This window comes from Salminus brasiliensis, chromosome 7 (assembly GCF_030463535.1).
Source record: "Salminus brasiliensis chromosome 7, fSalBra1.hap2, whole genome shotgun sequence".
Lineage (NCBI taxonomy): Eukaryota > Metazoa > Chordata > Actinopteri > Characiformes > Bryconidae > Salminus > Salminus brasiliensis.
Window position 1 is genome coordinate 24,425,466 of NC_132884.1, and position 15,754 is coordinate 24,441,219.

General features: G+C 42.1%; 1 protein-coding gene across 7 annotated transcripts in view; it reads left to right on the forward strand.

The window, feature by feature from the left end:
* The first annotated feature begins 4,256 nt into the window (after window positions 1-4,256).
* Window positions 4,257-15,754, forward strand: part of kank4 (KN motif and ankyrin repeat domains 4) — a 55,177-nt gene continuing 43,679 nt past the window's right edge. For 4 of the 7 annotated variants that reach the window (XM_072684291.1, XM_072684288.1, XM_072684293.1 and 1 more), the window contains exon 1: window positions 4,259-4,465. The gene's annotated coding sequence lies outside the window, so the exon portion shown is untranslated. Of the gene's footprint in view, window positions 4,466-4,902; window positions 5,151-6,918; window positions 7,000-15,754 lie in introns of those variants that run through there. The other 3 variants (XM_072684294.1, XM_072684289.1, XM_072684290.1) reach the window with 3 other exon arrangements.

The following is a 15,754-nucleotide window of genomic DNA, read 5'->3' on the forward strand; positions in this document are numbered from 1 at the left end:
ATTATAACACTTATAAGCACTGTCAATCAATCAGTCAAACTTTACTTACATAGCACCTTTCAGACAAATAACATTGAAATTCAAGGTGCTTCACAGGGGGGATGCTAGGGGTTGCACAGCTGGCTCACATCACCCAGCCAGCACATGAAGCAGCACTATTTAGCATTTTACAGTGATGCAACCAGCACACAGACCGGCACATGATATTCAACCGGCACACCAAACGCCACATTCTGAAACACCCGGCACACAAACAGGCACACTAAAGTAGTCCAAACACCAATAAACACATCCTTAAGCATTTCACACACTAACCGGCATATCATAAAGCAGCCAGCACACCCACAGCATCTTATAGAAGCCAATCGCCACATCTTAAAATAGTCAGCACAACAATCCGCGCAACTTAAAGCAGCTGGCACACCAAATGGCACATTTTACAGCAGCTGGCACAGCATCTGGCAGATGGCACATCTGCCGACAAACCAATGGCACACCAGCCTGTACACCAACAACACATCTTAGAGCAGTCTGCACCCCAACAGCACATCAGCAGCCAGCACACCTAGCACATTCTAAAACACCCAGCACAGCAACTGGCACATCTTACAGCAGCTGGCACATCCTAAAACATTCAGCACACTAAATGGACTATCTTAAAGCAGCCAGCACACAGACTGGCACATCTTACAGCAGCTGGCACACCAACCAGCACATCATAAAGGAGCTGACACACTGACAAACACACCTTACAGCAGCCGGCACACAAACCAGCACATCTTAAAGTTGTGGTCGCACTAACTGCATACTAACCTGCACACCAGCCGGCACATCTTAAAACAGCTGCAGACCAACTGGCACATATTACAGCAGTCGTCACACAGACTGGCACATCCTGAAGCAGCTGGCGCATCAACCGGCACATCTTATATCAGCCGGCATATTAACTGGCACAATCTAAAGCTGGTATTTCAAGTAGTAGAAACAATGTCAAGGGAGCATTTCCCTTTAAGTTACTTGCGGAACAAAGAGAGATTTTGTGTCTATGATTGTTTTTATGATAGTTTTTTTCAGTTTCAAGTTATTATAATTAGAATTCTTCCTGTTCTGCCTCATCTCTCACAATTTGAGCTCAGAATTTTTGTTTTTATACTTTGATATTTACATCTAGATGTGTCAAACAGCTTGAAACACAGCACCTTGACTGACTGTTTAAAGAGTTAATGACATAAAAATGCACTAAACGCACTAAAAAGCACCATCTAGACCCTGTCACCCTGGACAGTTCGGGGACGCTTTTTGGCACACATGAGAACAATCCATTAACAGAGCTGATTCTGAGTTTACTTTAAATTGATCTTAATCTGCATTTTAAAGTGCAGGGAAGTGTTGCAAAATCAAAACCTTGTATCTCCATTTTACTGTCATTCAAAAAAAAATCTGGCAGTTGTTCTTTACATTGTTTGAGTTGCAACAATTTCATGATGAATAGATCAGTAGAAATGCCCGCAAATGTGCAACACATCCGCTCAACTTAAAGCACCCAGAACACCAAATGGCACATTTTACAGCAGCTGGCACAGCATCTGGCAGATAGCACATCTTATAGCAGCCGACAAATCAACTGCACACCAACCCTCCGCCCCAGCATTGAGTTGTGGAACTGTTGTTAGTATATTTTAATTTTTTTTTAAATATGTGCCAGCTGGTGGGATAGTTGATGTTCTAACTGCTTTAATATGTACTAGCTGGTGTGCCTGCTGCTTTAGGATGTGCTGGCTGGTGTGCCAGTTGATATGCTGGCTGCTTTAAGAGGTGGCAGGTGATGTGCCGGCTGCTTTAAGGTGTGCCAGATGGAGTGCCAGCTGCTTTGAAATATCCTGGTTGAAGTACCTGCTGCTTTATGGTGTGCCAGTTGTCATGCTGTCTGCTTTAGGATGTGCAAGGTGGTGTGCTGGTTGGTGTGCCTGCTGCTGAAGGATGTGCCGGCCATGTGTCAGATGCTGTAAGATGTGTTGGGTGTTTTAGGACGTACCGGTTGGTGTGATGGCTGCTTTAGGATGTGCCAGTGTTGTGCCATCTGATTACAGATGTCCCGATTTGTGTGTTGGTTGGTGTGCTGGCTGCTTTAGGATGTCCCAAATGGTGTGCCATCTGTGTTGAGATGTGCTGGTTGGTGTGTCGGCTGCTTTAGGATGTGCCGGCCAGATAATGTAGGATGTGCCTCTTTGTGAAGCTGACTTCAAAGATTATGCCAAATAGAAACCTGACCATACACAGGTATGCATGTAGCCAGGTTATCTGTGTTTAGTCTGTTTTCTGTTAACATTTCGGTTAACAGCACATTTACACATTCTGGCCATTTCTATTCACCTGCCACCCCTTGGGCCACCCCAGTGTTTGGGTTATAGCTCCCTGTCACCAGCTGACCTTTCGTCTCTCTTAACTGTACAGAGATTTTGGGGTTAGTCATATATTTCTCACAAAACAACAACAAACAAATTGCAAGTGTTTGAGCTCAATATTGCCAATATCCTGCAAAATGTGCCTAATCGTTTAAAACTGCACATTTTACAGGATTAATAATAAAAAGATATTATTCATTGATACTTTACTGTCATTGTAATGATTTCCAGTATGACCCCACAGTCAATATGCATTCCTATGACGGTTCCTTTCCCACCGCCTGCAATAAGAATAAGCACAAAAGCTCTGAAGCACATAAACAAGGAGTGAGTGTAGTACAGTCTGCCTCTAAGTTACGTAATACACGTTAACGTGAGCTCACGTTGGAAATACGAATAGAAGGCTTAGCTTGACCAGCAGGGGGACTCACAGAACAGCCACAGAGCTGGAAAAGGAGGCGCTTCTACTGATGTGAAAAAGAAACAGCTAGGAGACGAGAAGGAGGGAGAAGCCGAGAAAGGTGAAAAAATGATGAAAATGTGCAGTGATTTATCCCGACCAGCAACCAGAGTTGTTATGAATATTCGTCTAATGTGTGTGTGTGTGTGTGTTTTGTTCGCCATTGGCTGTGCATGTTGACCACCCTGTCATATTGGTGTGCAGAAGCATCCGTCCTGCAAAAAGAAGAGAGGCAGTTTGCAATCCGATAGCATTGGCTTTACCAGCCTGTGTGTGTGTGTGGGGGGGGGGGTGTCCACATCACATGTGGATGAGAAAGACGTGGCTTTAAAATAAATAAATAAATAAATAAATAAATAAACTGGCATATGGAGGGTTTTGCCATAAGCTTTCGTGCTGATTTTTGTCGTTTTAGTTTTTTTTTGTCTTTTATCGACATTTATAGAGACGTTTTGCGTGTCTGCAGTATTGAAATAACCTTAAGGTTGCAATATTTCTTCAGAAATTCAGAATTATAACGTTAAATCTTATCGCGACGTATAAGCACACTTCTCAGTGCAACTGTTAGTTAGACACAAGCAACCGTGTGGTCATACAATCGTTTTTTGTGCCTGATAAAACGCCATGTCTGTCACTATGTGAGTAAACGTACCGCTATAAGGGGCGAGGGTAGGTGTAGGTGTGTGCGCATGCGCCTGAGCTGAAATCTCCGCACTTATGTATGTTTGTGTGTGAACCCAGGACGATGGCTGGAGGAAGCACACACCCCTTCCCATTCCCCAGCTTCATTAAGCTCAGAGCTGAAGCCGTCTATATGCACGCTGGGAGGTAAAGCAGCGCGAGCTGCTCGGCGCAGAGCCCTTGGGATGGAGTGAGGAAATGCAGAGAAACAGACCAGCGCACCCCAAGAATGAGAGGCATGTCCTGGAATCTGTCAACCCCCACCGAGATGTGCTCTGCTTTTGCAGGCATGGCTAACGCTGTCCCATAGCAGCTTTCCTTAGCTGTGGAAAGAGCGTTCTTTCACTGCCCAGGTCACCTTTTCTCGATTCCTTTCTAAGGTGCACATGAAAGCAGAAAGCCACTATACCTTCATCCCTTCAGAATGTATAGGCGTTTATTCCATAGTACACATGCAGGCTGTTGTACATTGCAGCCCTCCAGAAATCCCTCTCTCAGTGTTTTTTAATCATCCCCAAGCATGCATTAGAAGAGGGTGGTGGTCTGTTGCTGAGTGTGTGTGAGTGTGCACGTGTGCATATGTATATGTAGCTGTCTCTCTGGCTGCCATTGGGTGAACTTCAGGGGAGGGGTGTGTTCAGTGTGCTCTGTTGCACAGTATAGCGCTTGTGTTATGGGAGCACTCTGCCATCCCCCTTCATGCTCCTCTGTAACAACTGTATTGCAGCTCCAGATGCTGTGTGCGGGAGGGCGAGAGAGGAGGGACGTGTGTGCTGCTGCTGCTGCTGCTGCTCCTGCTCCTGCTCCTGCTCCTGCTGCTGCTGCCGCCGTTTCTCTGGGCTGGGTTTTTTTAGGAGCCTGCCTCCAATCTGCAATGGACACTAACCGAAAGAGCCCCTCAGAGACCGAGCTAGCTGAGGTGAGATAATGCATTATGCATTCTTTCTGTGCAAGCTCCTTCCATGTGCAGCCTCTTCCTCTGTGAATGCTTTCTGATTCCCCCTGTCTCTCTCTTTTTTTTTTTTTTAGCAGCGTAATTATATGGGGATGGCTGTGCAGTAGCTATCAGGTTGTCATATTAAACTAGATATAGCCATACCGCCATCACTGAAACCCTTATCCTCTCCATTCCTCTGCTTCTGTTCAGTATTTTTCCTAATATCGCCTTTTACCTCCATATTTCATCTCACTTTGTGCCTGGCCGTACCATGTTTCAGCGGACCCCCCTCCCACCACCACCCCCCTGTGGGGCTGTGGTAATGTCCACCAGCTGGCTGTTCTCATATCGGGCTGGTGCATTTGATCAGGCTTTCGTGCAGCATTGAGTTCATTATGCCAAAATGTGTCCTACTCTCATTCTGACACTCTTCACTGCTGCTGTGGATCTGGACTGTTAAGGAGGGGAGGCGAGCTGGCTGAGATTACGCTGCTCTCCTGAGGCAGGAGGAAGCTGTAGAGGGGGGTTCCTGTGGGAGCCTCGTAGCTGGTTGCTTGGTGGCAAATGCAGCTCATCCAGAGCCAGTAGGTTTTCGTTCTTTGCTCTTGATCTTTAAACCTGAGGCTACAGTGAAGTGGGCTGGCTCCAAAGCAGTGACTTTGAGCTGGTGAGTAAAATTTAATTTAAGCTAATTTAGTGCTGTTTTCTCTATGAGCAGAATGTTATGCATTGAAGAGACTGAATGTACATGTATGCAGCCCATTATAGTGCATGGTCCTGTATGTGCACTCACACTACAAAATAAACAGCATAAACTAAGGGTTCATTCATAATAACTGCTCAATAAGCCAGACCTGAAAAAATGAATAACTGCCATAAACATGCTTAAATTATAAGCATGCAGTCTAAGGGCTAGATCCCTGAAGCTATCAATGCAGTGCTGTTCTCCAAGCAAATGTGTCAAATCTTCTGGTCCAGTAGAGGTAAAGGGGTGCATGGTTGTAAGGCATGTGATCTAAGGGGCCACCCAGGGGTTCTGATGTTATCCACATGATGACTTACCGCTCTGTGCAGTCTGATCAGGGCTTTCCAACATAGCTTTGTTATCCTGGACATACCAGGAATATTCTCCTTCCCTTTGAAAGAAAAAAGCTTAAATGCAAGTCTGCCGCTGATCTTCTGCTTAAGTCCTTCTGAAAAACAACCAACCACTTTTTAGATGTAGTTGTATAGTTGTTTAGGCTGTGTACTGAGAGACAACACCGGGGGTAACTTGTAACGTAGGGGGTAGTTTGGGGAGCTTGGGGTTGAGCCGCCTGCACTTACACGGAGTGTAAGCTAATATCTCCTGCACAGACGATTTAAACAACTTCATTTTTGCACCCCTAAGTCTCAGCTCACTTTCTTCCTCTCTGCACGAAAATATATGTATACAACAGCTGTACAACACATTGGTGATTTAGCAGCCTTGTGTGTACATTACATATTGCAGAAATATAATATTACCGATGATTATGTTTCTGTGCGTGTTTTAAAAAAGGTCACTTGATAAACACCCCTGATAACTACCTGTGCAGACTTGTTTACTGCTCATCCTTACTTGTTAGATCTCAGCATTTACATTCAGGGAGTACTCTGTCTGTGTGTGGGTAGTCTTATTCTTGTACGTCCCTTAATATTGTTTGCTTTGTGTATAAAGTCTGCTTCTGCATCTTTATTGCTATTGTCTGAGGTGAACAACCAAGCCTTCAGGGGGAAGATAAGTGGGCCGGCTGGTGCAAAACATAGGCCTAACAAGGTAGCCCTCATCTCTATTCTCCAAGATGATATTACAGTACTCCAACTCGTTTGTATCTTCTGGGAAGACTTTACTCTGGATGTCGGAATACTGCTGTGACAATTTGATTGCATTTAGCCACAAAACACTAGTACAGGTCAGGTACAGATTCTACAGATGCCTGTTCTGAAACACAAATAGCATGCAGACTTACCACAGACAGTAATATGGATGTGGTTGCTTGTCAGAAAAGGCAGACACATTTGTTGACTCAGAAACACTTGTAGCAGATGTTGGAACACCATATTATACTGGGGATCTGATTGTATTCAGCCACAAGAGCATTGATGAGGTCAGGTACTGACTTATTGACTCAGAAATGCTTATAACTGAAGCCCATGGGTTTCCCCTTCAGCTTCTGTCCAAAGTAATTAGTGAGCAAGATCGACACTTCGTGACCCTGAGTCTGTGGAGAAGCTGTGTGACGAATGCCGTTGACATTATTGTGGAAGTAGATATGCTTTTCCTGCTCTTTTGTAGAAAACCACTGCACATCTGTGAAAGGAAGGACCGGATGGGTCTGTGCTCCTGTAAGACATCATGTGGATCTCATTGTTATTGTTGCAGCAGTAACAGCATACCCTACATGTTCCTCTAGCAAACTGGATATCCTTGTGATGGGCCTTCAGTGGAAATACTGACATGATGGCGGAATTGTAGAGGACCATAGATTGGTGCAGTATGTTTTCATTTTTCTTCTCCATTTCTAATTGCATTGGAAATGTTAGGCCGTGAACAAAGGCCGTTTTATTTTCCCTTGTTTTGGAACAGAAAAGAAAGTCCTGACCCTAGTTCTGGTGGCACTGCCGTGGGCGGTTAGGCACTTACTCACTGAGGAGAGTCTCTGTCAGAGAAGGGAATGTGAGGTCTCTCTAGGGTCATGCAAGGGTCTGTGGGGGTGATCACTTGTCTTTTGTTTCCTGTTGAAGCACATTTCTCAGAATACAGTGATGGGAACAATAGATGATGTCATTTGGTCACTGCAGCCGCCCTTTTGATTTCTTTCTCATATGAGCAATAAGGAAAAAACAAGACAAGCCGAGGGAGCACATAGGATGGACTGTACTGAAGTCTAGCCAACCAGAAAACAAAGAAAGACTACACAAAAAACTGTCTTTCTGCTGGAAACTCCTCCTGTGGGTTAGTGAATACTATGTGACTGGTGTGAGCTAACAGGACGTTAGCACGGGCTCATAACACTTCTGTTGACAGGGATTGTCATGTCGAGTGTTTTGGTACGCAGGGACACGGAGCACTTTAGGGATTCCAACTGAGAATATACCAAGACCTTTTCATTAGAAGTTTGTTTAGTCTGGCTGTCATGAAATGCTGTTTATGATGCAGTTTAAGATTTAGATATTCCAGAAACTGTGATATCTGGCACTGGGAGACTAAACACCACAGCAGTGCAAGATAAGCATGTGTCTTATTTGCATACCATCTGGGAAAGCTATGGTTTTCAAATTTAAGATCCTGTATTTTGCACCAAATTTCCCCAAATTATGATGATTTATTTTATGGTGACCGCTGATTAGACATCTTAGAAAACAATGTCATTTGGCAGCCTCTTGGATGGCAGCGACCCAACTGGACATGTTTGATTCAAACAGATAAAATAGCCAATAGTTTTCTGACTGTATAATCCTGTAGAATATCCTTCAGAAAAACTGCAGGTAGAGAAAAACAGTTTCTAGGGGCCTGTCTAAGCCCCTATAAAATTAATTCTGAGAAACATTCTAACACACATAATTTTGGTACCTTTTTCAGACATTTATATAATGTGTAATACTTCTACATGAAATGTTTCAAGAAGTTAGGTTGAATATGATAGTAACGAAGCATGGCCAGGCATGGCTTGGGGCTATTAACAATATCAACACTCAGTATACTTAGTATAATTTACCATGATAACAATACCATGTAGTCATATCACCCATCCCTGCATCCAGCTTTGGGCTCCACCTCTTCTTCCAGCAGGCGTGCTTTGACGCCGTGTTTTGACACTGATTAAACCTGTAGAACATAAGGTGCTCACTTGTACTCTGCTCAGACAACCTCACCCTTGCATTTCTGATTAGTTTACTTACTGTCCTATAAAACTTTCATTGCTCTGTCTTCAGCAGAAACGGGGGATGCCATTGTACTTTGCAGTCTCTCTGGTACCTCTGCAGATGAGAGTAATTATTGCACATTGTCCACAAAGTATGCTTTGAACTGTAGTGCAGGACAAAATAAGAAACCATAAAAAATACACAGAAATTGGGCCAGGTGAAATAGATGCAGGGGTAACAAATGTGTTAGAGGTGAGCAGGAGGTTAGTGATTGTTTCAGTTTGCGAGAAATGAAGGAATGCAGCATATCAGTGGATCAGCTGCTATATCAGTATATCATACACTGTGTGTGTGTGTATGTGTGTGTGTGTGTAAGCATGAAAGCACTGATGCATGGCTTCTTGCAGACTGAGTGTGGGCACTTGCATTCAGGTTAAGCATTTGCACACATACCAACACATGTCCAAGAGGGTGTGCAGGCCAAGTGCTGTCTGTGTGTAGTTCAAAAAGGAAGGCCAGGGGTCTGTTGGTGCTTTTAGCCCTTGGTTCTGCTTCACTGTAAGTGTTTCTACTACACTGGAAAAAGCAATGCACTGAATTTGCTTGATTTTCCGCCTCTTCAGGGAAGTCCAGAATAACAGTTCCCATCCAATACATAGTTTATCTAATCAGTCATTTATGAAAGTAAATCAGGTGGGCTGCTGGTGGGATTGAACTAATCCATACAGTAACTGGAGTGATGCTGAAAATATGACAATATTTATTTTTGTCATGATAAATTACAATATGCCACCATATGCTTCTCTAAATATACTGTGGTTATCCCTAGTAGTAGACAGATCAACAAAATACTCTATTCTTCTTAAGTCTTACATTTTGATCATTGCTGTGAGGATTTGATTGCATTCAGTGACCGTGTTAATGTTAGAGAGTGTTAGGGATGAAGTGGGTCAATGACCATCCAACATCTTGACCTCACTAACTCATCAATCCCTTCCCAAAAGTACTAGATGGATGGTGCACCATCATTCCAAAGAACACAGTTGCACTGTGCTCCTCTAGCCCATTTCCGAGCATTGCTGTGAATATTTGATTGCATTCATTGATGAGAGTGTTAGTGAGGTCAAGATGTTGGATGATCACCACCCCACTTCATCCTCAGCTCATCCATAAAGTACTGGATGGACAGAGCACCATCGTTCCACTGTGCTCCTCTAGCCAATAGGTTTATGGTCACCTGCTTAAGATAGTCCTATTCTATTGGTAGTGCTTTTCTACAGGGACTAGACAAGTTGTGTATGTGCATTTGCACATCTGAGTCAGCAATTGGTAAAACATAAAGTAGCTAAATGCGTCCATTAGAAGGGGTGTCCACAAACATTTTTATCTTTGGCTAGGTAGGACAGTCTCCCTCATTAGACTAGTGATTCTAATCAGCATGGGTGTCTGTTAACCTAGCAAGTGGTGGTAATTAACCACAGCTACATTTCTAATGCATAATGGTGTTTTACAGGCAAAAAAGTCCATTGACTTTCCACTTGCAAGATTTTTGAATGATTCAAGTCAACTGAATGAGGCCCACACTGTATCTGTCTGTGTTCCAGTCTTGAGGAAGAGAAAGGCAGATGTGATGCAGGTGATGAAGACACTCTGCTGTTTGTTGTCCCTTGTGTCATCTCACATTTTTCTTGCGTAAGCAGTATTCCAGCCTCCCCACCGCAGCAGTGCTATAAAATGCAAAGTGGAGGGGAAAAGAGGAGAGCATACGGTATGTGTTTTTACACTCTTCTCCAGTATATGAAAAATGGGTTGGCCTTAAGAAGCAAAACCTCTGATCAGTGTAAATATTGCAGCTGGTATCCTATCTGGTTTAGCAGAAATACCAAAGTGAAAAGGTCAGGCACATGAGAGATGATAAGACTCTTCTCTGTTCTGTAAGGGTCTATACTAGACTGTTAATGGCCTTCAGGTTATCATACATATCATATATTTTTTACAATAGTTGATCCAAATAAAGCCATTAGAACCATCAACAGTTGTTTTAAACATTATACACTGTATGGACAAAAGTATGGGGACACATGCTTATAGTTTTTTTCCAAAATCAGGGGTGTTAAAAATACTCCTTTTTTCTTCATTTGCACTGTCTCCACTGTCCAGGGAAGGCTTTCTACTAGATTTTGGAACATTACTGTGAAGATTTGAGTGCATTCAGTGACAAGAGCATTAGTGAGGTCAGGATGTTGGATGATCAGCACCCCACCTCATCCACAATATTAGTTACTATAATTTCAGAGAACACAGTTCCACTGCTTCACAGCTCAATACCAATGGATGTATACCACCCTAGACCATGCCTGGCATTAGGTATGGTGCCAATAGGTTCATTTTTATCTGAAATTTTCTAGTGCAGTTCTGTTCTATTGGTAATTCTTTACAGATGTCCACAAACATTTGGACATAGTGTAGAGCATATTGTAGTACATTGATTTATTTTCTGCCTTTGCAACTTTGCTTAAGGATTGGACATGTATTTCAAAATATATGTAGCGTCACACAATAAACACATGCATAATACCAATTATGGTACATATATGTAATACCATGTATCTCCATTTTTGCACAATCCCATCATGAATTGACTAATTAAAGGAAAATCTTCACATTGGCTTTGATTATTATTTTTTTCTTTCTCCTGTGAAGTCATTGTGGAGATACAAGGTATTTGTGTGATGGCAATTTTGTATCATATATTGTAAAAAATGTGTGCATGTTGATATATGGCTGAAATATATACGTCCCATATTTGAAAATGTAAATAAGTTGGCAAATATTTGAATATCTGACACATATATGCAGGATATGTTTCATATATTCTAATGTATGTCATCAATTTGAAATCTATAACTAGAACACCCCATGAAAATCTTTTTTTAAACATATTATACAAATGATTTGTACAAAATATTTTTTTCATTTTATTTGTTTAGTTTTATTACCTCCATCTTTTAGTGTTGTTAAATAGGCAAAAAGTATATATGTTTAAATATGTTAAAAAATACACTGCTTTTCATGGGGTGTCCTAATGTTGCATATGCCTGTATATTGCTGTATATCAAGAGTAAACTGAACTGAATATAAAGAGCATTAACATTTGAAATCATACAGTACTGTTACTCTGTAAACGTGTTGTTGACATGTTGGCTGTGTTGTAAAGAACTGCTTCAGGTCAATTTGCTGTTTATATTGTAAGAATTTTACATCAGCCAGTATTTTGACTGAAAGGCTTAATACTGATGTTTATCAGGGCCACGCTTATTACTTATGCAGTCTGTCTCCAAGTAAGCCAGCTGTTTATTGGGGTCAGGGGTGTGGCATCTATAAAATAATCCATGTGATTTATTAATGCCATGTCTGAGGCTTCTGTATTAGTTTTTCCCTCTGTCTGACGATGTGCCACCCTCTTGTCTCTGTATATAGTATCTGCAATGCTTCATTGCCAATGCCACAATTCCTGCTATTGTCACTCTTTGTCCCCTCTTTGGCTGATTGCCACACTGGTATGTTGTCAGTCACGAGTCCGAGAGGTATAATGTTACAGCTTGGTCGCTCCACTGCACCTGACAGCTGTTTGGTGTTTTTGTTTTTCTCTCTGCAGCTCCTGCTGGGACTTACGGTTGATATGATATGAGTAGTTAGTGCAAGTATTTATCACTGCAAATGAAGCAGCAATGACCAAAAGTACCCTATCTTAAGATGGGTGTTTGTGGTGTGTTAATAATCTTAAGACGAGTATTAGTAGTGTGTGTGTGTGTGTGTGTGTGTGTGTGTGGGGGGGGGGGGGGGGGGGGGGGGTTAGTAATAGTAAGTCTGAACGCCTAGGCAAAAACGTAATATCATGATACTTAGACACAGTGTCACAATATCAAAATATAATATAATATAATATATAATATTTTGTTTGTGATTTGTGTCACATAAAAAATATATGATTATGAACACTAATCCAATCCAGTCAAGTAAACCATGACTAATTATGTCCTTTTAAAAATACATACAGCCAGTCAGTATTGTTTTGTGCTGATGATGCACTACAGGGACAAATGTATAGGCACACCTACAGTATTAGAGTAGCACTCATTGACCGACCCCGCTCTGTCACTTTCCCTTTCATGTTGCTTTTGTGCCTGAAGGCTTTTCCTTTTCAATAATATCACTCCGCCACCGTTGATGGTGGGCTATCCAAGAGGGAGGAACATTCACCAACTGATTTGTTGCAACAGTGGGATCCTATTACAGTACCACACTGGAAATCAGTGTGCTCTTTAGAACCACCCATTCTTTCACTAATGTTTATAAAGACAGACTGCATGGCTAAGTTCTTGATTTTATACACCTGTGGCAATGGAACTGAATGAAACACCTGAACTGGAAGATTAAAAGGGGTGTCCCAATAGCTCTGTCTATATAGAGTATTAACAGTATCCTCAGAAAATCATTTTGTATTATTATTTATTATAACAAAGATTAAATTATCACCCCCCACCCCAGATAATAGCCTACAGTTTGACCAAACTGTAAAATTCTAAATGTTTTAATTAGTGTTTGTTTAGTGTTTAAAGGCAACCTGAAACCCAAATTTTGTTTACCTTTAGTTAGTTTATGTTCATATTAAACATGATTCATCATATAATATCATTTAACCCCTTATGCTCCATGACATTTATTACACCCTAAGGATTACTAGTCAGTAAATACATGCAAAGCAGTTGTTCCTAAGTTATAAAAGTGGGGCCACACCCAAACTCCTCCTCTTCATTAATATATGCCCTATACAACCATTCCTGTCCCCTCACCTTCTCCTGAAGAAAAATTCGCACCCCATCTCCTCCTTCTTTTCCAAACTCATGCTCTGCCTTTATTCGACAAGGTGGGGTCTGGCCAACAGGTCTCACCAACTGAAACAGCCCAGAACTCCAGCCCAAGTTCCTCTCTCTTGTCCCAGCTCAACGAAGAGTGTGGTCCTCACTTCGCAAATTGCAGTTTAAAGGAATTGATTGAGCAAGCTTGGTAAAGCTTGTGTCTAACAATAAATGGAAGGTAGCAAATGCCATTTAGCATATTGTTATATTGTTGCTTGCGTAATACTGGTTGATGCACACTGTGTAATATGCACATTTTTTTTGCTGAACACTAATGTCATCAGTCTATTGGAGCAGACAAGCATGCCCATAGCATTTATTCCACACTAATGCTAATATGACGTTAAGTGTGCCATTGAAAGTACTCTTAAAATGCTAGAAAGGCAGCTGCCTTTTGGCCTCAGTGGATAACATTTCAGTTCTGCTTTGTGAACAACGACAAGCTTCTGGCTAGAAAGCGGCGCCAGAGGTGTGAGTGGTGTCAGGGTGGTAAACCCCATTCGTTTTTAGATAACATCCTAAAGTGCCCATGGCTGAGAGTTGCCCTCATGCTGCCTGGTTGCAGCAGGAGGGACCGGCGCTGCCACTGATTACAAACTAATCCCACAGGATAAGCCTGCCTGATTACACTCATGCAGATGGAGGCAACACTTTCGCAGCTGATCATGTTTTTGTCACATCTTTTCATTTTCTCGAGGCACTTTTGTGCGGAGAGGACAGAGATAATGTTTGTGAACATGGAGGAGGAGAAGAACTGGAGTAGAATAGAGAAGAAAGAAACTAAGCAGTTTTCCCGTTCATTCTCCGAAGGGACAGGAATGGTCAGAAAGATTAGTGAAGGCCCAGTTTCCATTCAGACTTGGCACTGATTGTATTCTTATCATACTTTTCGATACATCATCTGCAGCATCTCGGTGTGTATTAGTGGTCTCTTGGTATTCTCTGCTCCAGTAGTGTTCATTTCCTGTGGTCAGTTTTTCTGGCTCTGAGTGCAAACAGTAAGTAACCAGAGCTTGAAACTGTTTTGGGTTAAGAGTTCCAATCTTTTATTGCTTTACTTTCCCAGCCACTTTCTTACTCCACTGAGATTACTAATGTTTTCTATGATAAAATGTTAGGCCTCACCTGACCTTCCCCTTCTTGAAGAGGCTAGCAACAGCTTTAGGCTGTCAGAGCTTCAAAACGAATTTGTGGCAAAGGGAGAAAATGCAAGGGAAGCAGACTGAAGCATTAATAAGGAGATAAAGAAAAGTCTCAAGCCAAAATTGCACTTAAGAAAACAGCTGTGAGAGGACTAAGCCAGGAAACGTAAGTATAGTTCAGAGAGAGCCGATATATGCTTAAAAATGAATGTTTAAAAGCACCCCCACCACCTCCTCCTTCCTGAGAATGGAAGAATTGAGTACTGAGTGGTATCGATAAAAGTATGTGCTCGCTTGCTGTTGCTACTCTGCCCTAAAAGAATCTTGCGGACCTGACGAGCAATGTTCACATTCCCAGGCTGAAATGGAGCAGTTTGGATTTTTTGAATGCAAAACAGTTTTTTGCCACTTTCGGATGTGGTCCTTGATTGGGTACATATCCGTTGCGTCGGAGTGTGACCTTAATAAGTACAGTCAGGTCAATTCTTTATTGATTTGTTTGTAAAACTACAGATCAATGTTGTTGTGACACTAAAATTGGTGCAGTATGTTGTTAAAGATAGTATGTGGGTGTCTCCCAGCACTTTTTAATCTGTACTACCAGGACATTATCCTAGACCACACACTAGACATGTACAAAGCAGTGTTCGCAATAAATAGGTCACATTCAGCCTGTTCTTACATATCTTACATATTAATATTTTTGAATCAGTTCCAGCTATCAAACTTTAACTCTCTTTAAATCTCTACTTGGACATTGGACATTTCAGTGATCCACACACTGTGCTCAGGCATGTTTCAGTGAGAGGGTCGGTTTTTAATTACCACATGTCAAACTGTAGACTCATACAGAAAGGGTTAATGCTCAGGGCATTCGTTTAGCCTACAGTAATCTCCATCGGAGCCCTCAGAGAAATAAGTCCTGGCACTGTAGCGAGTGCAGCCTTCAGAGAATGTAGCATGACTCAAATACAAGTCAGTCACTTTCTTCTAGTGAATCAGATAACAAGATATGACAAGGTGATCTTCCTTCACACATGGTGTACACAACCAATTAGTCTCACTTCCCCTCACTTTCCTCAGGGAAACTGGAGCAAACCCAAACATCATTGCATAACTCGTAGCAGCAGTGCGTTACTCACAGTATCTGTTAAAGAAAGGTGCTAGTTAACCCCTTAACGGAGCAAGGCTTATTACACACTAAGACATATTATTCAGTAACTACAGGGACGTCTGTACAAACTGGTGGGGCTGTTCTTTGATAACTGCCGGCGGTCCATAGGCTGAGTTGAAGTACATGATGAGTACAGAAGCATGTT